This window comes from Macaca nemestrina, chromosome 18 (assembly GCF_043159975.1).
Source record: "Macaca nemestrina isolate mMacNem1 chromosome 18, mMacNem.hap1, whole genome shotgun sequence".
Lineage (NCBI taxonomy): Eukaryota > Metazoa > Chordata > Mammalia > Primates > Cercopithecidae > Macaca > Macaca nemestrina.
This window is the reverse complement of record NC_092142.1, coordinates 23,088,527-23,113,272: the sequence shown is the minus strand read 5'-3', so window position 1 is coordinate 23,113,272 and position 24,746 is coordinate 23,088,527. Positions and strand designations below refer to the sequence as shown.

General features: G+C 45.5%; 1 protein-coding gene and 1 non-coding gene across 3 annotated transcripts in view; one reads left to right on the top strand and one right to left on the bottom strand.

Annotated features, from left to right (window-relative positions):
- LOC105485030 (calcium voltage-gated channel auxiliary subunit gamma 3) overlaps positions 1–24,746 on the bottom strand; it is a 109,223-nt gene that overhangs the window by 20,043 nt on the left and 64,434 nt on the right. The gene's annotated exons all lie outside the window — the stretch shown is intronic.
- On the top strand, positions 10,080–10,212 carry LOC112427298 (small nucleolar RNA SNORA1). The gene has a single exon (XR_003018801.2). It is a non-coding gene; the product is annotated as a small nucleolar RNA SNORA1 (small nucleolar RNA).

The following is a 24,746-nucleotide window of genomic DNA, read 5'->3' as shown; positions in this document are numbered from 1 at the left end:
TGCCCAGCTAATTTTGCATTTTTAGTAGAGACAGCGTTTTGCCATGTTGTCCAGGCTGGTCTTGAACTCCTGGCCTCAGCTGATCCACCTGCCTCAGCCTCCTAAAGTGCTGGGATTACAGGTGTGAGCCACTGCGCCTGGCCTGCAGTCACCAGTTTTTAATGTTCTAAAGCAACTTACTACTACCCATGTTTGTATGGCCCGTGAGCTAAGAATGGTTTTTGCATATTTAGATGGTTGAAAAAAAAATTGAAAGAAGAATATTATTTGTGACCTGTAAAAAAATGTGAAATTCAGATTTCAGCCTCAGAAAATAAAGTTTTATTGAAACACAATCATGCCCATTTGTTTATATTGCTTCAATTTCCTGATTATAACATTAGGCTCCTCATGAAGCCATTTTGAGAACTAAAGAGAATAAAACATGTTGATGCCACTATCACAGAGTTCAGTATTTGCCACAGAGACAGCAAAGCTGAAAATATTTACTCTCTGGCTCTTTAAGAACAATTTTGCTGGCTGGGCGCGGTGGCTCAAGCCTGTAATCCCAGCACTTTGGGGGGCCGAGACGGGCGGATCACGAGGTCAGGAGATCGAGACCAGCCTGGCTAACACGGTGAAACCCCGTCTCTACTAAAAAATACACAAAACTAGCCGGGCGAGGTGGCGGGCGCCTGTAGTCCCAGCTACTCGGGAGCCTGAGGCAGGAGAATGGCGTAAACCCGGGAGGCGGAGCTTGCAGTGAGCCGAGATCGCGCCACTGCACTCCAGCCTGGGTGACAGAGCCAGACTCCGTCTCAAAAAAAAAAAAAAAAAAAGAACAATTTTGCTGGTCCCTGGTTTAAAGATTTCTGTCCCAAGAAGGAAAAAATGGAAAGCAAAGGGGAGTTTGGGCCTTCCTGGGATGGAAGACATAATCTAGACTGGTGTTTCTAAAGTAGATAATACTGGCTTCTGGGGCAAATCTGGGTTGCAGACTGTTTCATTTTGTGGTTTTATCTGTGTGTGTTTGTTTTACCTGCAATACTCTTTTGCATATTTTATTTTTAAAAATTAAGCTTCTGCATTTTTTTATTTTATTTTATTTTTTTATTTTATTTTGAGATGGAGTCTTGCTCTGTCACCCAGGCTGGAGTGCAGTGGTGCGATCTCAGCTTACTGCAATCTCCACCTCCTGGGTTCAAGTGATTCTCCTGCCTCAACCTCCTGAGTAGCTGGGATTACAGGCGCCCGCCACCACGCCCGGCTAATTTTTGTATTTTTAGTAGAGACAGGGTTTCACCATGTTGGCCAGGCTGGTCTTGAACTCTTGACCTCAGGTAATCTGCCTGCCTCGGTCTCCCAAAGTGCTGGGAGGACAGGCGTGAGCCACCGCCCCTGGCCTATGCTGCTGCAATTTAAAATTCTGAATATTTCACATTAAAAACTGATTTGCAGTTTCTCTTCAAAAACGGGGACCTCTGTCTCACATTTCCATGCGGGAGTAATGAATCCCTGGATGACGTAGCTGACATCAGCAGCCCTCTTTAGACTGAGTGTAAACTCTCCAGTTGGCCAAAGTCCCCACCTAGCTCTATATTCTTGCCTGGCCCTGTAGATATTCGAGTTTGCAATCCCTGAACCAAATGTATTTAGTAGGAGCCCAGTCTTTGGTGTCCCACGTGGGCATGAATCCTGACTCAGCCACTTACTAGTTGTGGTACCTATGGCAAATTACCTCTTCAAACCTCAGTTGCTTCTTCTACAGAATGAAGATAATAATAGTAACTTCATGGAGTTGCCATGAGAATCAGTTGAGGCAGTTATTACGCCAGTTGCTGTTCTCAGCACTTTACACATAAATCTTTTAATTAGGCAATGACATAAAGCACTTAGTTCAGTTCCTGGAGTATGGTAGGAACTCGATATATTACAGCTATTATTACCGTTGGTTTTGGTAGGTATTTTAGGATCACAAGAGACACATTGGTGCCATGGTGAGATTTTAAGAAGCAATACAGAAGGAAAAGGAATCAAGAATTTTCCCCAAGGAAGACTCCACACTGAAAATGAATCTGCTGGCACCCCATGTCATACATGCATCACAAAGTGAGCTTGGACATTCATGTAAGTAGCATATTGCTGGCTCCCAGAAATAACCACTATTTAGCATTTTTGTATATTTCCTTCCAGGCTCTTTTTCCCCTGTGCTTTCGCATACAAATGGCTTTACAAAACTGGGATCGTGCTGTTCTTCTCACATATTTTCTTAGGAGTATCTTCCCATATCAGTAAATCTGAGAAAAGTAGAATGAGATTGGACTTGCCCACCCACTGCAGAAGATGGAACCAAGAAAAATGGTGAAGACATGTAGACTGTAAGGATGAAGTCAGGATGCAGAGAGGAGCACTGTCCTGGCACAGCTTTAAGCTCAGGCATTGGAGTAGAGAGAAGTAGAAGCTAAAGCAGGAAGAGGATCAATGGCGTTTGGTTTGGGGGCAGGATCTGGTGGTTACAGGTGAGGGAGGACAGGAGCCCAGCGAAGGGCATGTGTGAGAGCTGGGCCCTGAGAATTCATAGACCCCAGGACCCGGGAAGAGGTTTGGAGTGAAAGACAGAGCCAAAAGAGATTTCCGGAGGTGCTGAATGAAGTACAGTTGCAGAGACCAGCTTTTTGGTGGCCACAGCTTCATCCTGGGGAAAGAAGATCGTACCAATGGTTTGTCTCTGGTTCAGACAATGGAAAAGTACTTCCTTCACATGAGGAGGGGTGCTGTCCTTAAGCGGATACTTTTTTTGTTTTTCTGCTCCTTTTTAGTTGACATGTAACAATCGTACATATTTATGGGATACAGAGTGATACTTTGATACGTGTACATAATGAATAATGATCAAATCAAGATAATTGGCAAATCTATCTCTTTTAGCTTTTGGAAAAGATACACTAAATTATTTTATTTATTTATTTATTTTGAGATGGGGTCTCACTCTGTTGCCCAATCTGGAGAGCAGTGTCATGCTTATGGCTCACTGCAGTCTCGACAGTTTGGGCTCTAATGACCCTCCTACCTCAGCCTCCTGTAGCTGGATCTACAGGTATGCACCACCACACCTAGGCTAATTTTTATATTTTTTGTAGAGATGGGGTCTCATCATGTTGACCAGGCTGATCTTGAATTCCTGGGTTCAAGTGATCCTCCCACCTCAGCCTCCCATGTAGCTGGGACTACAGGTGTGTACCACCATACCCAGCTAACTTTTATATTTTTTGTAGAGATGGGGGTCTTGCTATGTTGCTCAGGCAGATCTTGAACTCCTGGACTCAAGCAATCCTCCCACCTAGGCCTCCCAAAGAGCTGGGATTACAGGTGTGAACCACCACGCCTGGCCCCACTAAGTTATTGTTAACCATATTCATCCTACAGTGCTATAGGACATTAGAACACATTCCTCCCCTCTAGCTGTAACTTCTGACACTTTTTCTTAAAGGTTAAACCCTAGAAATTTTCCTACTGAAATCAGCACTGAGATAAGAATGCTCACCATTGCCTCAATTATTTGTTATGGTTCTATACATTCTAGCACAAGAAGGAATAAAACAGAATTAAGAGTTACAAGCAACAGAAAAAATTAAAAAAAGGAATAAAATTACAATTTTCCCAGGTCATAGAATTAACCTACTTAAGAAACTGAAAGTAGGCCGGGCGCAGGGGCTCACGCCTGTAATTCTAGCACTTTGGGAGGCTGAGGCGGGTGGATCACCTGAGGTCTGGAGTTCGAGGCCAGCCTGGCCAGCATGGTGAAACCCTGTCTCTACTGAAAATACAAAAATTAGCTAGGCGTGGTGGCGGGCACCTATAGTCCCCGCTACTCGGGGTGCTGAAACAGGAGAATCTCTCTAACCTGGGAGGCGTAGACTGCAGTGAGCTGAGATGGCACCACAGCACTCCAGCCTGAGTGAGACAGCGAGACTCCATCTCAAAAAAAAAAAAAAAAAAAAAAAAGGAAGAAGCAGCTGAAGGCAATTAGCTGAAAAAACACAGTAGAATGAATGAAAGAGCTCAGTGAGGTGGTTTCTTACACGATACTAAGCCATACAATAAAGCTGTAATAATTAAGTCATTGTGGTACTGGCATTTTAAAATCACATTTACTAGGATATTTTTTCAATACCGAGAAATCATACAAAGAAAACAAGAAACAGTCCATTACCCTTTATTCAGTTAATCCCTTTTAAATTAAAAAGAATAGATGTACGTAGAGAATTAAAACAGTATGGAAGGGATTAAACGTGCTTTCTCCACCACCAAAAATTCTCTCACCTGATAACTCAGCAGAATAATTTTTTGTTAACTGCACGTGGAGTGAAATTATGTCTAAGCTGAGAGCTGAAGGTTAATTAGAAGTTAATCAGAGGAAGGGAGGTGTGTTTCTCGAAGCAGAGGGAATAGCATGTGTGATGATGAGAGAATGAACAAGAGAAAAACTCATTTGGGAACTCAAAGTAGCTCAAGCTGTTTAGAGGATGGATGGTCTGGAGGACAGATCCAGTGGGTACAGGTGAGAGGAGAGGGGTGATGGGAACCGGGGAAGGTAAGTGTGAGAACTGGGTTATGAAGATTGATTTTAGGTCCTAGGGATTCCCTAATGCCCAAGACAGAGACGATCTTGATCCTCGGAACTTGCATTCTCATTGAGGAGAGAGACTATAGACAATATATCCGAGCTTTGAAAGATACAAAACACTGGGGCTGGGCACGGTGGCTCATGCCTGTGATCCTAGCACTTTGGGAGGCTGAGGCAGGCAGATCACTTCAGATCAAGAGTTCGAGACCAGCCTGACCAACTTGGCAAAACCCTGTCTCTACTAAAAAAAAAAAAAAAAAAAAAAAAAAAAAAATTAGCTGGGCATGATGGTGCGTGCCTGTAATCCCAGCTACTTGGGAGGCTGAGGCAGGAGAATAACTTGAACCCAGGAGGTGGAGGTTGCAGTGAGCCGAGATCTTGCCACTGCACTCCAGCCTGGGTGACAGAGCGAGACTCTGTCTCAAAAAACAAAGAATAAAAAACAAAAAACCAAGAAAGATACAAAACAGAATGATGTGATAGCAATTCTTCATTGGGTGGGGGCAAGTGGAGGGCAACACTGGATAGGGTTGTTGCAGAAGGGACATGAGCTCAGACCTGAAAAAAAGGAGCCAGTTATATGAAGAGTCCAGGAAAGAACTTTCCAGGCAGAAGGAAATGGAAATGCAAAGACCCTGGGGTGGGAGTGCACTTGATGAGTTTGAGGAATGGAAGAGAGGCTAGTAGGAAAAAAGAGGGCATATTGCAGTGGTTTCACTGGGTCCATCAGCTGCCCTTCCAGCTGTCTTTTCAGCACTGGGATGTCTGTGTCCATCAGCTGCCCTTCTAGCTGTCCCTTCAGCACTGGGATCTCTGGAAAATCTTGGAGGTTGAGTTGCACATGGACATGGACCAAGGTCAGCCCCAGCTCTTTCTTAGGGTAGGGAGTAACCTTGAGGCCACCAGATTTGGGGTAACTGAAAGAACTGACCTGGTTCTGGGTGGCTTCTAAACATGCAGGAATGGGGAGGGAATCTAGAAATGGGATGTTTGTATTTTTAACTCTTTTTTAATTTACAAATTATTATTATTATTATTAAACATGGGGTCTCACTACATTGCCCAGGCAGGTCTCAAACTCTTGGGCTCAAGCTATCCTCCTGTCTCTGCCTCCCTAAGAGCTGGGGTTATAGACGTGAGCCACCACACCCAATCTGTATGTTTAACTCTTGAAGCCCTTTTTGTCTATCGCTGGGGAAAGTGGTGCTTCCCAGGTATTTGAGCTGATAGGGACTCAGAGTCCCCATTTTGAGTATTTCCTTTCAGATCTCAGCAGTGTGGGCTCCAGCCTGATTCTGGGAAGTGGTCATCAGCAATCACAAAGGGGTATAAGGTTGCTTGTCTGTGGATTTTTACAAATAAGTCATATGGTTGCAATCTGGGGGAGAAATCGGCTGCCTCTTCTTCGGCAGGTGCCTGTCTGACCTCTAGAGAGGTAGTGTGGTGTACTGGTAGGAACACAAGCTTTCAGTTTGAATCCTTGCCCAGCCACTGAGTTACTAATTGTATGGTTTTGTACAATGGACTGAATGCTCACTTCCTCTCAAAATTCCTATCTTGAAATCCTAATGCCTGCAGGGCATGGTAGCTCACACCTGTAATCCCAGCACTTTTGGAGGCCAAGGCAGGAGGATCTGTTGAGACCAGGAGTTCAAGAGTAGCCTAAGCAACATGGCAAGGCTCCTCTCTACAAAATGTTTAGAAATTAACTGGACATGGTGGCACACACCTAGAGTCCCAGATGCTCAGAAGGCCAAGGTGGGAGGATCGCTTGCGTCTGGGAGATTGAGGCTGCAGTGAGCTATGATTGCACCACTACACTCCAGCTTAGGTGACAGAGGAAGACAAAGGAAATCCTAATGCCTACGATGATGGTATTAGGAGTGGGGTCCACTGGGACATGATTAGGTCATGAGGGTGGGGCCCTCATGAATGGGATTAGTGTCCTTATAAAAGAAACTCCAGAGAGCTCTCTTGTTCTCTTTCTGCCATGTGGAGACACAGTGAAAAGACAGCCATCTGCAACCCGGAAGAGGGCCCTCACCAGTACCCCACCATGCAGGCACCCTGATCTCAGACTTCCATCCTCTAGAACCATGAGAAACAAATTTCTGTTATTTGCAAGCCACCCATCCTATGGTGCTTTGTTATAGCAGCCCAAATGGACTAAGACACTTTCTTCCCCTCGGCCTTGATCTCTTCATTTTAGTTTTTCTTTTTTTAATTTTAATTTTATTTTTTCAAGGTAGAGATGGGGTCTTGCTATATTGCCCACGCTGGTCTCGAATTCCTGGCCTTACACTATCCTGCCACCTTGGCATCCCAAAGTACTAGGATTATAGGTATGAGTCACAGTGCCTGGACTTGATCTCCTCAGTTAGAAAATGTTAATGATTGGCCAGGCACGGTGGCTCACGCCTGTAATCCCAGCACTTTGGGAGGCTGAGGCAGGTGGATCACGAGGTCAGGAGATCAAGACCATCTTGGCTAACACTGTGAAACCCCGTCTCTACAAAAATACAAAAACAAAATTAGCTGAGTGTGGAGGTGGGTGCCTGTAGTCCCTGCTACTCAGGAGGCTGAGGTGGGAGAATGGTATGAACCTGGGAAGCAGAGCTTGCAGTGAGCCAAGATCAGGCCACTGCACTCAGCCTGGGAGACAGAGCGAGAATCCATCTCAAAAAAAAAAAAAAAAAAAAAAAAAGCCAATGATCTCCAGATTGCTGCGGTTTCTTTCTCTGTTTGTTGGTTTTTTTTTTTTTGGAGACAGAGTGTCACTCTGTTGCCTAGGCTGGAGTGCAGTGGTGCAATCTCGGCTCACTGCAACCTCTGCCTCCCAGGGTCAAGCGATTCTCCTGCCTCTGCCTCCCAAGTAGCTGGGACTACAGGTGCATGCCACTAAAATTGCAAGAGTTCAGAGCCTAGGGTTAGACAGACCTTGGTTTTATGACTCAGTTTCCCCTTCTATAAAATTATGTATTGGGCCGGGCACAGTGGCTCACGCCTGTTGTCCCAGCAGTTTGGGAGGCCAAGGCAGGCAGATTTTTTTTTAAAAAATATTTTTTGTATTTTTAGTAGAGACAAGGTTTCACCATGCTGGCTAGGCTGGTCTCCAACTCCTGGCCTCAAGTAATCTGCCTGCCTTGATCTCTGAAAGTCTGAGGTTATAGGCATGAACCACTGCACCCAGCCTGTTGGGGGTTTCAAAAGAAATCATCATAGTATCCATGTTTGTTGAGATGTGCTCTGCCAGGCCTTGGGTAAGGGCTCTTTGGGTGTTCCCCACAATCCCATGAAGCAGGCACTGTTGTTGGTCATAGGATGGGCTGAGGAGCATGGATTTTGGAGTCAGAATGAGCGGGTTTGAATCCCAGCTCGGCAAGTTGCTTAACTTATAAGTGCCTCAGTTTCCTCCTTTGAAAGCTGAGAATAACAATAGGAATAGAAGAGTCAGCGTTCGTCAAGTGCATTGGAGCAATGCTTAGCACATGGGAAGTGTTATGTATGTGGATGTCAATTCAATAAATATGTTTCTTTTATTTTATGTATATATGTATGTATGTATGTATGTATGTATGTATGTATGTATGTATGTATTTGAGATGGAGTCTCGCTCTATCACCCAGGATGCAGTGCAGTGGTGCGATCTTGGCTCACTGCAACTTCTGCCTCCCAGGTTCAAGCGATTCTCGTGCCTCAGCCTCCTGAGTAGCTGAGATTACAGGTGCCCACCACTACGCCCGGCTAATTTTTGTATTTTTAGTAGAGAAGGGGTTTCATCAGGCTGGTCTTGAACTCTTGACCTCAGATAATCCGCCTGCCTCGGCCTCCTAAAGTGCTGAGATTACAGGTGTGAGCCACCGTGCCTGGTCCAATAAATACTTTTACAGAAGGGGAAGCTGAATCATAAAACCAAGGTCTGCCTAACCCTAGACCCTGAGCTCTTGCAAAATCCTCTAAATAGCACTAACATAGTGCCGAGCACTGGGAAGAGGGTTAACAGGGGGCAGCTATTAATATCATTATCTCTATTTTGGGCATGGGGGTGAGAGGAAACCAACGGAAAACTGGAGGGTATGGTCTTCTTCATCCTGCCCTCACCCAGACATGGGTACACATGTGCCAACCTGTGCATGTGGGTGTATGCATGTGTGTGTATTCCCACAGAGTGCTAACTCAGGCAGGGAGCCCCAGGAACCATCACTCTCGGGAGGGAATAGACCTAGACCAACCTGCTATGCCAATTTTGGCCAAAGGCCAGACAGCTTTCTGGGTCATTGAAAGACAGCTCTGAATTTAGTGGGTTTGACTTCAAGTCAAGAAATACTGGATCCACAGCAGAGAGGCCTGGGGAAGTGAGACTGTCATCCAAGGCCCAATCTTTCCAAGTTTGCATTCCTGAAGGGAGATCTTAATGGGAAGTGGAGACAGGTTTCCCCAGGATGTCCCCCTCCAGTGGAAGAAGAGGATATCAGTAGAGCCTCTCAATGGACTTCTCACATCCATCTCCTCTGCACGGCCCACGCGGAGGGTCCTGGGGCAGATTTTGGTGGCTGTGAATCCACGAATCTAAGAGAGAGACATCACTTCTGAGCAGGCTCTGGACAGTCATGATGTGCTCAGAGTGAGGGCTGGCACTCCTCACCAGCCCACCTAGCCCAGCGACAGTGCCCGGAACCTGCTCAAACCCATAAACAGGGCCAATTCTGTAGCCAGAGCTTGAGTCCAGCCAGTGCAACCACATTCCAGGGGCCCCCAAAAGCCCAGCGTAGAGCTCAAAGCAGAGGCCAACAGGAACCCAGGGTCCAGCGTTGTAGGTCTTTTGCTAGAACTCCTTTGTGAAGATTTTTGCTTCGTGATCTCAGGAAGGAAGAGCAAATACCATGTGTGTTTATGCTTCCTGAGTACTTGGGTTAAGCTCTTGATTAAGAATGTTTGGGCTCCTGGTGCTACAGCAGATCTTTATTATCTGAGAATAAGGATGCCTTACAGCGGTGATTGTCAACATCGGTTCACATTGGAATTACCTTGGGAAGGGAGGCTGGAAAAATGCTAAGGCTGGGGTTCTACTCCCAGGGATTCTTACTTTATCTGGGCATCTGAATTCCTCTCCTCTCCTCTCCTCTCTTCTCCTCTCCTCTCCTCTCCTCTCCTCTCCCCTTCTTTTCTTTTTGAAAGATAGGGTCTTGCTCTGTCACCAGGCTGGAGTGCAGTGGTGCAATCATAGCTCACCGCAGCCTTGAACTACTGGACTCCAGCAATCCTCCTGCCTTAGTCTCCTGAGTAGCTAGGACTGCAGGTGCACGCCACCATACCTGTCTAATTTTTAAGTTTTTGGTTTCTTTTGGTAGAGATAGGGTCTTGCTATGTTGCCCAGGCTGTGGATTTTTCAAAGCTCCCTGGGTGATTCTAACTGTGCAACTAAAGTCAAGGACCACACCTTCAGGTGAGTCCACTGAGAAATAGGAACTAAAGCCTCTTTCTAGATGAAAATGGGCACTATCGACCGTGGTGTCTGAAAATCATCAGCGGCTAAATTGAAACACAGGTTATGCTTCCATAACAGTGTATATATTGCAGTGGGGACAATGAGACCTGTAACATTTTGAAAATTTTTTAAAGAAAATAAAATAAAATAAAAAAAAACCCGGGGACTCCCATTCCATAGTAAACAATCGAGTCCAAAAACGTGCTTCCAACTTGATCTGAAAATGAAATTATAATTCAGGAAAACATGCCGATTTTTCTGATCTTCATGCACTAGGGTGAACAAAAAAAAGTAAGCTTTGTTGATTTCAGAGCAGCAGGGATGGGGCATGCATAATTTTTCTGATAAAATCACGTGATGGTCCAGTATGAAATCTTTCCCTTCCCTGACAAGATCACGAAGTTTGACTTTCACAGCAGGATCATAAAATAGGTCATTTTTGCAAGAAATATTTGAGCATGTCATCAGTTTTCCTAAGGGCTCCTGTTAATCCTTTGATATTCAAATCATTGGATGTGTCTATCACATCATCATTCTTGTCAATTTTCTTTTCTTCCATTGTTAGCTTGTGTCCCTCCAGCAGGCTCTTGTCTACCCATGGTTAACACATCACGTTTTGCCTCCTATTTTCGTTGTATTGTCACGTGTTGACAAGAGCTGGCAATCGGAAAGAGGCTGCTGGACAAAAACCGGGAATTGCAGAGTGTTAAATGGGGCAGGGGTGTGGAGTGGAGTGGGGAGGGGATGCCTGTGTAGGGAATGATTTTATAACTGGTCCGATCGCGAATGCACATATTCATATTAAGACAGAGTTTACTTGCCTGTCCGTGCAACCTTGCACACACAGGGATGTGGATTTTGAATTCATAGTAACAAGGACCCTGAGCTAAACTTGGCCCCTGATCAAGATGAAGAACTTAGGATATAACAATTACAAATTACCACTTCTAATAAGAGAACCATGAGTCAGTTTCTGAGAAATAAATATTTTCTTTTGGTATACAGAACTGTGGTTGGTGCACATCCTGATTTACTCTTTTCTCATTCTTTTTTTCTTTTTTTTTTTTTTTGAGACAGAGTCTTGCTCTGTTGCCTAGGCTGAAGTGCAGTGGCACAATCCTGGCTCACTGCAGCTACCATCTCCCAGGCTCAGGTGATCCTCCCACCTCAGCCTACCAAGTAGTTGGGACTGCAGGTGCATGCCACCACCCCTGGCTAATCTTTTTATTTTATTTTTGTAGAGATGGGGTCTCACTATGTTGTCCAGGCTGGTCTCAAACTTCTGGCCTCAATCGATCTGCCACCTCAGCCCCCCAAAGTGCTGCGATTACAGACATGAGCCATCGCACCCGATCCCTGATTCATTCTTTTGTTCAACAGATATCCGGAGAGGCACCTACGTTACTTGCGTTAAGCACTGTTTCTAGCACTTGAGACTTATCAGTGAACAAAACAGACCAGGCTGTTATATTCCAGTGGAGAGAGATCTAGAGTAAACAAAGAAATAAATGAAACAAATGCATCACTAAAAAGGAAAAGATAATTTCAGTGCTAAGCTCCATGAAAAGAATAAACCCTGGAGAGAATGTGATTGGGATGGGGAAGGATAGTCGTGAGATTGGGTGGACAGAAAGGGCCTATCTGAGCAGGCAACCTGAGTGAGAAGAGGAAGTCACCCATGGGAAGATTTGAGGGAAGAGCCTTCCAGGCAGAGTAAACTGCAAGTGCCAAAGCCCTGAGGAAGGATGACACTTAGTGTGTTTCTAGAACCAAGACAAGCTCAGGACAACTGGAGCAGGGTGAGTGAGGGGGAAAGTGGGATGAGATCAGGCCCATGAAGGAGCAGGCACAGATCACGGAGCTTCTTACAGTCCAGGGTCCAGAAGTGAAAAGGAGCATACATAGTCCAGGCTTTGGAGGGTTTTCAGCCCATGAGAAACACAATCTGATTTACAGTGTAAAAGATCTCTTTGCCTGCTAGGAACTTGTGGAGGAGCAGAAATGAAAGTGCATCCTAGAGGAATCATTGAAAGAGACCTTGGGCTTTTTGGAGAAGCCACTGGTGATGGGGGTGGGACAGTAATCAAGCCAGAGTCCACAGAGGTATGCCTCGTTGAGAGAGAGTCCTGCCTTAAAACCAAGTATGGGGAATTTAATGAGGAACGACTGTCCGTGCTACCTGTCATTTTTTTGCAGGCAGTGAATAGGCTTGCTTCATTTCTAAAGAGCTTGGTTTTGAGCTCTTTGCTTGATCAGCCCATTGAATGGGTTTAGGAGGTTTAGAGTGAACTGTTTTCCTTGGTCCTTCATTATCGGGTTATTGAGGGTTTTGATTCAGGTCAGTCCTGGAGCTCACAGCCAAGAGGCCAGCCCTTCCTAGCCTAGACCACAGGGCATGTTCACCAACACAGTACCTTGAAACTTTGTAGACGCTGCTGTAGGAGTCACCAGTTAGGTAGAATAGTCATGTGTTTGGGGTACCAGCAAAGCAGGGGTACAGAGAGGGAGAGAGAAAGAGAGAATGACAACTATAAATTATTTGATATTTGACATTTACAAAAAGCATTGAAATGCTACGGAAGAGAACCAGATGTGTGTTGATCTTCCTTATTTAATAGCTTAGTGTTACTAACACTGGAGATGTATGAGGGTAGGGTGGCCACCCTGACCATTTCAATGCTTAGAGTGTCTGAAAGTCTTCTTAACCCTGCCTTGGCAGGCATTAAAGAGCATGCAGATCTCATCCTGTTTCCAAACCACAGAGGCTTCTGGGGCTGTAGCAGCGGTTCTGGGGAGAAAGGTTGAAGAGAGCAAGGGTCATAGATGCGGCTCCTGGGTCTTAGATGCTTTTTAACTGGTGACATCTCTCTTTCAGAGGTGCCTGGAAAAATTGGGTCCACCTGCATGAGAATCACCTGGGCTCTCCTTAAAACAAACAAACAAACAAAACAAGTGCATTCCTGGGCACCTCCGCAATGCCCTGAATTAGAGACTTTGACAACCTGTGGTTTTGAACAGGTTTCTCCAAGATTCTGAGGCATAGCAGAGTCTGAGAGCGGTGCTGTGACCTCAGGAGGTGCTCCAGCCTCTGTCGTCAGATGGACACACCATATTGTCATCACATCACAACAAACTTGCCCTCAGGGAGTATTTGAGACCCGGCCTGGAGGATAGGCAAGATAGGTTTGGGGGTGTGGAAGATCTGTGGGGAGGGTTATTTCCTCTTACAAGATTTGGGATTAAGGCCTTCTGAGACTGAACTGAGGTCTCCCTACAAACAAGCATTACAGCCATGGTGAGTCCTGAGTTCCTGACTGCAGCTGTGAGTGCAGAGCTGGTCCATACCTTGGACTTGGGTTTCACTTTCATGGGCCAACAGAGTTTGACATCGTTCCCTAATGCACACGGCCACTGGGATGCTCCAACGGACTTGAGGGATGCTCATTGTGCGCCATTTAATTTATGCCTCATTACCAGATACTACTGGTTGTTTTCTTTTCTTTTTCTTTCTTTCTTTCTTTTTTTTAATTTTCTTTCTTTCTTTCTTTCTTTTTTTAAGACAGAGTCGCACTCTGTTGCTCAGGCTGGAGTGCAGTAACTCAGTCTCAGCTCACTGCAACCTCCATCTCCTGTGGTTCAAGAGATTCTCGTGCCTCAGCCTCCCAAGTAGCTGGAATTACAGGTGCATGCCACCATGCCCAACTCGTTTTTGTATTTTTTTAGTAAAGACAGGTTTCACCATGTTGGCTAGGCTGGTCTCAAACTCCTGACCTCAAGTAATCCACCTGCCTCGGCCTCCCAAAGTGCTGGGATCACAGGCGTGAGCCACCGTGGCCCAGCCACTGCCAGTTGTTTTCTAATCCTGTAAGCAGCATGTAAATAGCACAATGACAGTATAATGTGTTGAGGTTCAGAGTTTAAAAGATTATTTTTGAGCCTAATTTGGCACTTTCTTCATTTAAAAAGGTAATGCAGGAAGAGTTAAACACAAAAACAAAAAAAAAAAAGTGACGTCTCAACTCCTCAGAGACCTGAGCTTAGATTTCTGTTCCCTGCAAACTCCATAAACATGTGCAGAATGAAACCCGCAGAACTGGAACCTATGTTTAACTGTCTGTATAAAGAGCCACGCTTTTTGACATTTTGTGAAATGTTAGCATTCTGACTATGCTAAGCTGAGAAAGAGAAGAGAGCCTCCTGGATCTGTCTCCAGCTACCCTGGACTGCTCATTTCAACCTTCACTGGTCAGCTCTGCCCAGCGCTAACAGATTTGCTCCCAAGCAAATCTATCCCGGTCCCTGACATTTATCCTGGGCGTCTTTTACTCTTCTATTCATTAAGCATGGGCGGTTGCCACGGCAACCATTAACTGCACCTGACATCCAGGAATAGTTCTGGCGTTTTGAGCAAACACCACACTGAGATTTAGTTCTGCAAGGTAAAGACCTGGACGCCTCCCTCCAACTTGCATGGACGTCCTGGTGGTTCCCACACCCCTGCTCGAATCTGAGCTGTCCGCAGGCCTCTTGGCTGGAGAAGGGAAGGAGGGTGGTGTCTCTTCCCCCAGATCCCCATTCTCCCTGCCCACTCAGCTCTCAGGATTTTTGCTAGTTGCCATATGATGGGGGTGTGGCGGGGGCTGTCTCTGAGTGGGGTGAGCCTACAGAAGGGTGTGTGTGTGTGTGTGTGTGTGTGATGAAGTCGGGGTGAGAGTGGAGGGCATCCCAGGTTATCAGAGGTGGACGCAGACACATTTTGGAAGAGCAAGGAATGTAAATGGGCACACGATCCCCGTGTGGATGTGACTCTGTGTGGGTGCACTGGTGAGTACATGTCTTACAGCTGCCAGGCCTTTGCAGCTGATGCTCTTTCTGCCTGGACCACTTTCCCCCAGCCCTTCATGGGGCCGTCAGTTCCCCACCTCACTTGAACATCTCCAGTCCCTTTCTTTGTCAAGCTTACGATGATCTGTGAGTGTGCTAAACATCTTGTTTATATTTATTGCCTAGTTTATTTTCTGACTTCTTATTCCCTTGAATATAAGCACCACTGAATCCCAAATGTCTTGCACCCAAGCTGGTACACAGTAGGTGCTTTATAACTGTGCCCTGAACATCAGTCTGTCTTTTGTATACGTCTGCAGGGATCTTGGGCAACTTCTTGTTGGATGGTGACAAAAAGCCTTAACCTGGCCTACGAGATCCTGTGTGATGTGGCCCCAGCCCATCTCCAGATCCTTCTCACCCAAGTCCTGCCACACAGGCTTTGTTTTATCTTTCCTGCCTCAGGGCCTTTGCACGAGCACCCTCAGCCCCCAAATATTCTTCCCTTTCCATCCTGCATTTGAGAAATTTCTATCGGGGCTTCAGATCTTACCATAAATATGTCCCCAGGCTGATGCCATCCAATAACCTGCCCTCACAGCACCCTGTGCTTCTCTTTCAGGCACATATTACAAATGATTATCCATGAGCTTAAAGATGTGTCTGCTTATTCCTCTCCACTGTAAATCCCAAGAGAGCATCTCTGTCTTGCTCACTGCTGTCTTCCCAGGACCTGGCACATAGTAGGTTGTTAAATAAACAAGTGGACAAATGAATGTATGAGATGAGTATTGAGTACTCATCTCATGAGTACTCCATGTCTGAATTGTTTTTATTTTGTTTGTTTTCTGAGACAAGGTCTTGCTGTGACACTCGGGAGTGCAGTGGCGTGATCATAGCTTAGTGCAGCCTCAAATTCCTGGGCTCAAGTGATTTTCCTGCCTCAGCCTCCCATGTAGCTGGGACTACAGGTGCTCACCACTATGTCCCATTACTGCTTTCATCTTTTGTAGCGATGGGGTCTCACTATGTTGCCCAGGCTGGCCTTGAACTCTTGGACTCATGCGATCCTCCTGTCTCAGTCCCTCAAAGCATTGGGATTACAGACATGAGCCACTGCACCCGGCCTGTTCTTTTTTTTTTTTTTTTGAAACAGGTTCTCACTCTGTCACTGAGGCTGGAGTGCAGTGGTACAATCATAGCTCACTGCAGCCTTGAACTCCTGAGCTCAGACGATACCCCCAACCTCAGCCCCCACACTGACTGGGAATACAAGCACATGCCACCACACCCAGTTAATTAAAAAAAAAAAAATATATATATATATATTCTTAGAAACAGGGTCTTCTTATTTTCTTTATACACACACACACACACACACACACACACACACACACATATTTGTAGAAACAGGGTCTTCTTCTTTTGCTCAGGCTGGTCTCGAACTCCTGGTGGGTAGTTCGAAGTGAGGGCTCAAGTGATTCTCTCACTTTGGCCTCCCAAAGTGCTGGGATTACAGGCATCAGTCACAGCACCCAGCCTGGATGAACTGTCCGTTAAGCTTTGTTTATTAGCATCTCGTCACTGCCTGAGACTCTGCTTTCATTCCAGAGCCTCTCTGAGCCCGAGTCTTCTTTTCCTCTTCCTTCTTTTATTGCTATGGGGTTTTTGTTTGTTTGTTTGTTTGTTTTTAATTTGAGGCCCCTGCCTGGGCCACTCCTTAGAGACTTAGGACTTCACCTCTCTGCATGAGGAGGAAGCCAGGCTATTATCACATTTGCTGCCACCTCCTTCATCCCCGTCACCTGCTGCCATTAGCAGAGAGAGGGCAGTCTCTGTTTCTGACCTGAGCCTTGAGGCTGGAGCCTCCAGGTAGGTGTCATTAGCTAGACCGGTTCAGGATCAGGTGGCAGGGGAGAGAGATCATGGTGTGCTTCTCTGTGATGGTCAAGGGGCTGAGGTTACTGGTCTGTACCAGGCATCTGGAGGGAACACCTGTTTAAACTGCCAGAGGAGCTTCCATTCTCCCTTCCACTGGTAAGGCTACCCTCATTCCACTGTAGGGAATGCCTTCTCTCCCACTTCAGCCTGTACAGAGAGTGAGGTGAGCATAGGGCGACTCCATTGTCAGTTTCAGAGGTGGGCATGTGATTCAGTCCTGGCCAATCAGAATTCTAAATTCTCCTGGCTACAGTGGTTGGCTAAGAGGGTGAGACACAACCTAGATCTGACCAATCAACATGCCTCACCACCCTGATTGGAGTGATTGGTTCAGGCGAGGGCAAGTGACCAAGTTTATCCAGTGAAGATAGTCTTGGAAACTTGATTAGATATATTGAGAAAGAAAAATGTTATTTTCCATTGAGTGGCTAAGCTAGTGGGCTGGGGCTACAGTTGCCAGTCCCTCCACCCCCCAACCTTGGAGACAGCAAGCTTGAGGGTGAAATCAAGGCAGAAAACACATAGCTGAGAGGTGTTGATGGTCTGAATCTTGCTAACATCATTTGAGCCGCTGGCTCCAGCCGTGCTTGAAACAGGTAAACCTTGGGTTTTTCAGTTCCATCAGCCAATAGCTTATGTGGCTGCTTAAGCTCATTTGAAATGGGTTTCTGTACTTTGCAACTGAGAGTCCTCACAAACTGAGAGTCGTCACCTGTTTGGAACAGCAGCACCTACCATTTATTAAGCTCTAACCATGTAATAGTCTCCCAGTCCCAGCTTTGCCTCCATGCCTGCTCTGCAAACCTGAGTAACTCACATTACCATTTCTGATCTTGGTTTCCACAGCTGTGAAAAGAAGCTCATAAACTCTACTTTTCCTACCTGTCGGGCTTGTTGTGAGCATCAAAGTGATGGGTATGAGGCGGCTCAGAAACTGTGAATCACCAGCCGGTGCTGCAGAACAATACTGAGCACCTTCTCCCAGCAGCAGAGCTCGTTGGGGTTGGCGGGGCTTGCGCTCAGCAATGCATTCTAGCTGTTGTACGCTATCCCTGGGGTCTGGCTCCTAGGACTTGGGAAAGGGAGCTCCCAGGGTCCTGAGTGTTCCTGGTCTCAGGAGTGTGGGAGAATAGAGCGGGCTAAAGATTGGTGGTGGGTGACTCTGCTGAATGCTAACTGATGTCCCCCCAACCCTTGTTCCCATGTACCTGATGATGTTTCTTTTGTCCCAGGGAATGAGAACATCTCAGCAGATGCTGTCATGGATCAATGATCCAGACCAGATGTGCCCACCTCTGCTGTCCCCCAGAATTTAGACATCCCTCAAGGGAAGGAATTGGCTGAGATTAAAGAATTGGTTGATATTAAATTTCTGCCCTCTTCCCCCAGCAGACACAGAACTCATAACACAAATTCATTCACTCATTTCACTCAATAAATAGCTGCCACATGCCTGGCATCCCTGCAGGCACTGTGGCTCTGGGGTCATGACATAGAGCACTCTTGGATCCTCCAAGGGGATGGGGAGGACAATGGAACAAATGACCTCCAACAGCAATCAGAGCTAAGAAGACCCTCAAGATAAGGGGCTCGGAGTGACCAAGGGTGATGAGGCAGGGAGGGGTTCTCTGAGGAGACTGTGTGGCCTGAGAGCTGAAAGGGGAAAGAAAAAGCCTCCTTGCAAATCGGACCAAGTAATGCAGGCTGAGGGAAGAGGAAGGGCTGGCCCTGTAGCAGCACGAGCTGGTACATGGAGGGACAGAAGATACCCAGTAGGGAACAGCAGAGTAGAGGGAGAACGAGGGAAAGGCTGAGAGAAGCTGAGGCCACGGGAGAGAGAGCACATGGGCCACTGAGGAGCATTTATTCCAAGGGCAATGGGGGTTTCAGGGAGGGGGGTTAAGCAGGAGAGTAATACGATAGGATATGCATTTTGTAAATGGTCCCTCAGGCTGCCAGATGGAGAATGATCTGGGGTGGGGGCAATGGTGATTTGAGCTAAACTGGCAGCTGGGGAAGTGGGAGAAGCTGTTGCCTTTGGCTACGATGATTTTTTGAAAGCAGAGCCAATGAGACTTGGTGTGTTGGGTATGGGGAGTGGGGGAAACAGGCACCAATGATGTCTATGCTTTTGACCTGTGTATGGCTGGGGTAAGTAATGGTACTAGGAAATGAGGTGGAAAAACGAGGCAAGAGGCAGGTTTAGCAAGGAAATTAAGAAACGAAGTTCACTTGCAGAAAAATAAAGTTATATTCACACACACCTGGGCTGAACTCTGGATCCATTAGAAATACAAGCAAGGCAGATGACGGTTCAAATCCCAGCTCCACCACTTCCTGTGTGACATTGGGACTTGTCGAACTTCAGCTTTTTATACACAGGGATGGCAGTGTCTTTCGAACAGGCTTTACTGTTGTCTGGCTCCTTGAGAATTCAATAAAATAATGTATATAAGAAATTTAGTGGCCGAGTGCATTGTCTCACACCTGTAATCCCAACACTTTGGGAGACCGAGGCGGGCAGATTACCTGGGGTCAGGAGTTTGAGACCAGCCTGGTCAACATGTTGAAACCCTGTCTCTACTAAAAATACACAAATTAGCTGGGTATGGTGGCGTGCACCTGTAATCCTAGCTCCTTGGGAGACTGAGGCAGGAGAATTGCTTGAACCTGGGAGGCAGAGGTTGCAGTGAGCAGAGATCTCACCACTGCACTCCAGCCTGGGCCACAGAGTGAGACTGTCTCAAAAAAAAAAAAAAAAAAAAAAAAAAAGAAGAAGAAGACATTTGGTAAGGTGCTATACACATTCTGAGTGCTAAGTAAAAGTTAGTTTTATTCTTCTTCCCACTGCCCTTCCAGGCAAGGGTAATGACTCCATTTGTGTATTGATATTTATTAGTATCAACCTGTGGGAATGATGATCTTGACTTACTGAGAGTGGCTGTGATCCAACCTCAGTATCAACGGCTTTATATAAACATGAAGTCAAACCGACCTGGGATTGCATCCTGGTACTACCTCGTAGTAACTGCACCCCTGAGCTAGTTATTCTACCTCTCTGAGCTTCAGTTTTCTTTGTTTAAAATAGGTGTAATGCTGCTATCCTCCAAAGACTGCTATGAGTATTAAAAGGCCACTGTAAAAATCAAAAAGCTTGGGAACATCTTAGATAATCTTTATTAGGGGAAGGATCAGATTCACTAAGGTCCATCCATACCAGGGTCTAGTATAGGCAGCAATCATGAAGAATGAGGAAGCTCTGACCATATGATGACCTGGAAAGATGTCCATATGGAAGGCCTCATCTCTCTCTCTCTCTCTCTCTCTTTTTCTTTCTTTCTTTTCTTTTCTTTTCTTTTTCTTTTTTCTTTTTTTTTTTTTTTTTTGAGTCCTGCTCTGTGGCCCAGGCCGAATGCAGTGGCTCAATTATGGCTCACTGTAGCCTCAACCTCCCAGGCTCAAGTGATCCTCCCAGCTCAGCTTCCTGAGTAGCTGGGACTACAGGCATTTGCCAGCATGCACAGCTAGTTAAAGTTTTTTTTTTTTTTTTTGTAGAAACAGGCTCTTGCCATGTTAGCCAGGCTGGTCTCAAATTCCTGAGTGCAAGTAATCCTTCCACCTCAACCTCCCAATGTACTAGGATTACAGGTGTGAGTCACCACACCTGGCCTTCATCTCATTTTGGAAGGCAAAAAATATATATGTGAGTGGATTGCAAGGCTGATTATGTGCATGGTGGCCCTGGGAGTTGAGCAGTGCACCACCTGAGCAACTGTATGGAGCTATTTTGTGGCTTGATGGCAAAATAGGTAGATACTGATTTAGATTATAGACATAATCATAGATAAAGACATGCATATAGCTATGTCTCAATATGCACACGGAATGATTGAGAAAGTTACTTTAAGGAACCTCTGTGGGTTGGGGAGGGGGTAGAATTTGAGAAGCTGAAGGGGAAAGACTTGCTTCTTACACTCTCTTCTTAAAAGGGCTTTAGGAGGGAGTTTTACCTTTTTTTTTCTTTTTGGCTCCATTTTCCTGTATTTTTCAAATGTAAAAGTCTTCTAAAAACAGAGCTAATGCATAGGAAAATGTTTAGCTAAGCACTGCCTGGCACGAGATTTGTTTGTTCAATAAAAATGGCAACTAAAGAGAAAAAAGAGTGTGTTTAGCGGGGAGGGGGCAGAGGAGAAGACTAAGAGAAACTGGCTGTGAAGCATCCAGCTTCTCTTGGCAGCTCGTGGCAGGTACCCAAGGGTGGCCGGGGTTCCTTTGAGGTGCTAATGACCTGAAAAGAGTCATTCACAGGCACTGGCTGGGCGGTGTTCTCTGGGGCATCTGGAGACGGTGCTCCTTCCTCACCTAACAGAAGGAATGGTGCTGATGTGAGCATGTCAGTCCAAATAGGAGAGTGAGAGTCATCAGCGGGGCACAGGGTGGGGGTGAGGGTGGCTATGTCTGAGTTCCGAGCTCTTCACTGCTCTCCTCTCGCCTGTCTGGTTTCCAATTCAGGTTCCTCCATTGAATTAGCTGTATAACTTTGGCAAGTGACTTAACTGCTTGAGGCCTCAGTTTCCTCGTCTGGTAAATGGGTATACAGTAGTCCCTTCTCATCCACACGGGATACATTCCAAGACCCCCAGTGGATGTCTGAAACTGCAAATAGTACCAAATCCTATTTTTACTGATTTTTCCTCTACATACCTACCTATGATAATATTAATTTATCAATTTGGCACAGTAAGAAAGTACCAACAGTAACTAATAAAACAGCACAATTATAACAGTATATCATCATACAAGTTATCACTCACTGTGGCCATAACTCTTGCAGTTTGAGATGTGACAGCAAAACTTGCCTGGATTTACTTTTCACGGTTTCATGGATAGGAGATTCCTTCCCTAGATCTTAGCAACCTCAATAGATGATTTTCTTTTCGTTCCTAAGTCGAGGACTTTTACCTTTACACTTAAAGGAAGCACTTGACAGCTTCTCTTTGGCATATTCGAATGGCAAGCATCACTACTTTTGTGTGCTGGGGATACTATTAAGTAAAACTAGGGTTACTTAAACACAAGCACTGTAATACTAACACAATTAGTAACCGAGACAGTGCTGATCACCGAGACAATTCTTTTTATTTTTATTTCGTATTTATTTATTTATTTATTTATTTATTTATTTTTCAGACAGAGTCTCACTCTGTTGCTCAGACTGGAGTGCAGTGGTGAGATCTCAGCTCACTGCAACCTCTGCCTCCCAGGTTCAAGCAATTCTCCTGCCTCAGCCTCCTGAGGAGCTGGGATTACAGGCACATGCCACCACATCCAGCTAATTTTTGTATTTTTAGTAGAAACGGGATTTCACCATTTTGGCCTCAAGTGATCCTCCCCACTCAGCCTCCCAAAGTGCTGGGATTACAGGCGTGAGCCACTGTGCCCAAAGTGCTGGGATTACAGGCGTGAGCCACTGCGCCGGGCCTGATAACCAAGCCAATAGCTAAGGGACTAACAGGCAGTTAGCATCTACAGTGTGGATACCTGGGACAAGGGAGGATTCACACCCCGGGTGGGACAGAGCAATATTTCATCACGCTACTCAGAACAGTGTGCAGTTTAAAACTCATGAATTGGGCCAGGTGCATTGGCTCGCACCTGTAATCTCAGCACTTTGGGAGGCTCAGGTGGGAGGATCACTCAAGGCCAGGAGTTTGAGACCAACCTGGGCAACATAGTGAGACCCTTTTTCTACCCAAAATGAAAAAGAAATTAGTTGGGCATAGTGGTGCCTGCCTGTGGTCCCAGCTACTCGGGAGACTGAGGCAGGAGGATTGCTCATGCCTAAGAGGTTGAGCCTTCAGTGAGGTGTGATCATGCCACTGCATTCCAGCCTGGGTTACAGAGCAAGACTGCATCCCTAAAAAATAAAATAAGAAAAACATATGAATTGTTTCTTTCTGGAATTTTCCATTTAATATTTTCGAACCTAAAACAAGGAAAGTGAAGCACAGAACACAGTAAAATACTCATTCACTTTCAGCTAGGATTAGTATTCGTCCTAATACTATAATAATAATATAGTATTAGTATATTACTATTAGCATTATTTCTAAGACCCACAATCCCTTATCCAAGCTCCTGAAATCCAAAAATCTCTGAAAAAATTAAAGTTCTTTGGAGTTTATACAGCAGCAAACTGTGAGGTCGTCACATGGACTTACTTGGGAGCAAAATCTGACCTGAACTGACTTGGAAAAGTATTCATGGTCTTCATTTATTTCACTTGCTATGATTATTTCTAAGTTTTGCTGCAGAGCAATGAATGCATCTGACAGCAGGGTGCTGCCTCGGGGGTGTTAAGTTATCAGTGGTAAATGAACCCTCATACCTTTGTAAAATCCTAAACATTTGAATTTCTGAAACGCATCTGAGTACGAGACTGTGGGCCTATTCCATAATGGGTACAGCAGACCACACCTTCCCCAGTGTTTATGCTTTCTCCATATATTTATGTCACATGCTTTAATATTTATGTCACATTTCTCTTGTGAAAGTTGTCAGAATAAAAATGGAGTCACTTGTGTTACAAACCCTGACAATCCCAGCACTTTCAGAGGCCAAGGCAGGCAGATCACTTGAGGTTAGGAGTTCAAGACCAGCCTGGCCAACATGGTGAAACCCCATCTCTATTAAAAATACAAAAATTAGCGGGGCGTGGTGGCGGGCACCTGTAGTCCCAGCTCCTTGGGAGGCTGAGGCAGGAGAATTCCTTGAACCCAGGAGGCGGAGGTTGCAATAAGCAGAGATTGCGCCACTGCACTCCAGCCTGGGGCAACAGAGTGAGACTCTGCTTAAAAGCAAAACAAAACAAACAAAAAACCCTGACAAGTCTGGGCATGATGACTCATGCCTGTAATCCCAGAATTTTGGGAGATTGAGGCAGAAGGATTGCTTGAGGCCGAGAGTTCAAGATCAGCCTGGGCAACACAGCAAGACTCTATCTCTACCTGAAAAAAAAAAAAAAAAAAAAAAAAAAAAAAAAGCCAGGCATGACGCATGCCTGTAGTCTCTGCTATTGATTGAGGCCAGGAGGTCAAGTGTGCAGTAAGCCATGATCACACCACTGCACTCCAGCCTGGGAGACAAAGCAAGACCTCTTCTTTTGCAAAAACCATAACTTTGCGCAAAGACCATTGCAACCTTACACAAAAAAATACTTCTACAAGGACATCTTCCCAGCAACTGCCTGTCCAACCTTGAACTGGTACCACCCTTGTTATTCATCCTTGTAGCCAAGGATAATTATCTCAAAACAATTACAGAATCCTCCTGATTTTTCCTTCAAAAACCTTCGTCTTCCTTTACCTCCCTGCCTAAATATGCGCATAGTTCACTATGGCACCTGTATTCCCATTGCAATGCCTATTCCCTAATAAACGTCATTTTCTTTTGAAGCATTTTCCTCTCCATTTGTCATTTAAGTTGACACTCTTTAAATCAACCTGGCTTTTTTTTTAACTTAAATTTATTTTCAAAGGAAACTTTATAACCCAACTGTAAATGGAAAGTGAGTATTTCTGGCTGTAAATAGAAGGCCACTGTAAAAATAAACACAATGAAAACAAAATGATGTTATTAAATTCCAGCTAGATAGCGTGAATTGAAAAGGAAATAGCTTTCTCACCATGTGGTGAGATCTTATTTAATGCCTTGTCCAGATACCACATAGCAGCCTTGGTAGATGCTACCTGCAGCCAGGGAGCCTCCTACTGGTGGGGTTGCCTTCCTGGTAGAAGGAAGGGGCTAGTTAGCCCCCGATCCCTTCAACCTGAGGTGGGTAGCATGGATATTCCATGCCTCGAGGAACAGCATTAACAGTTGCCCTTC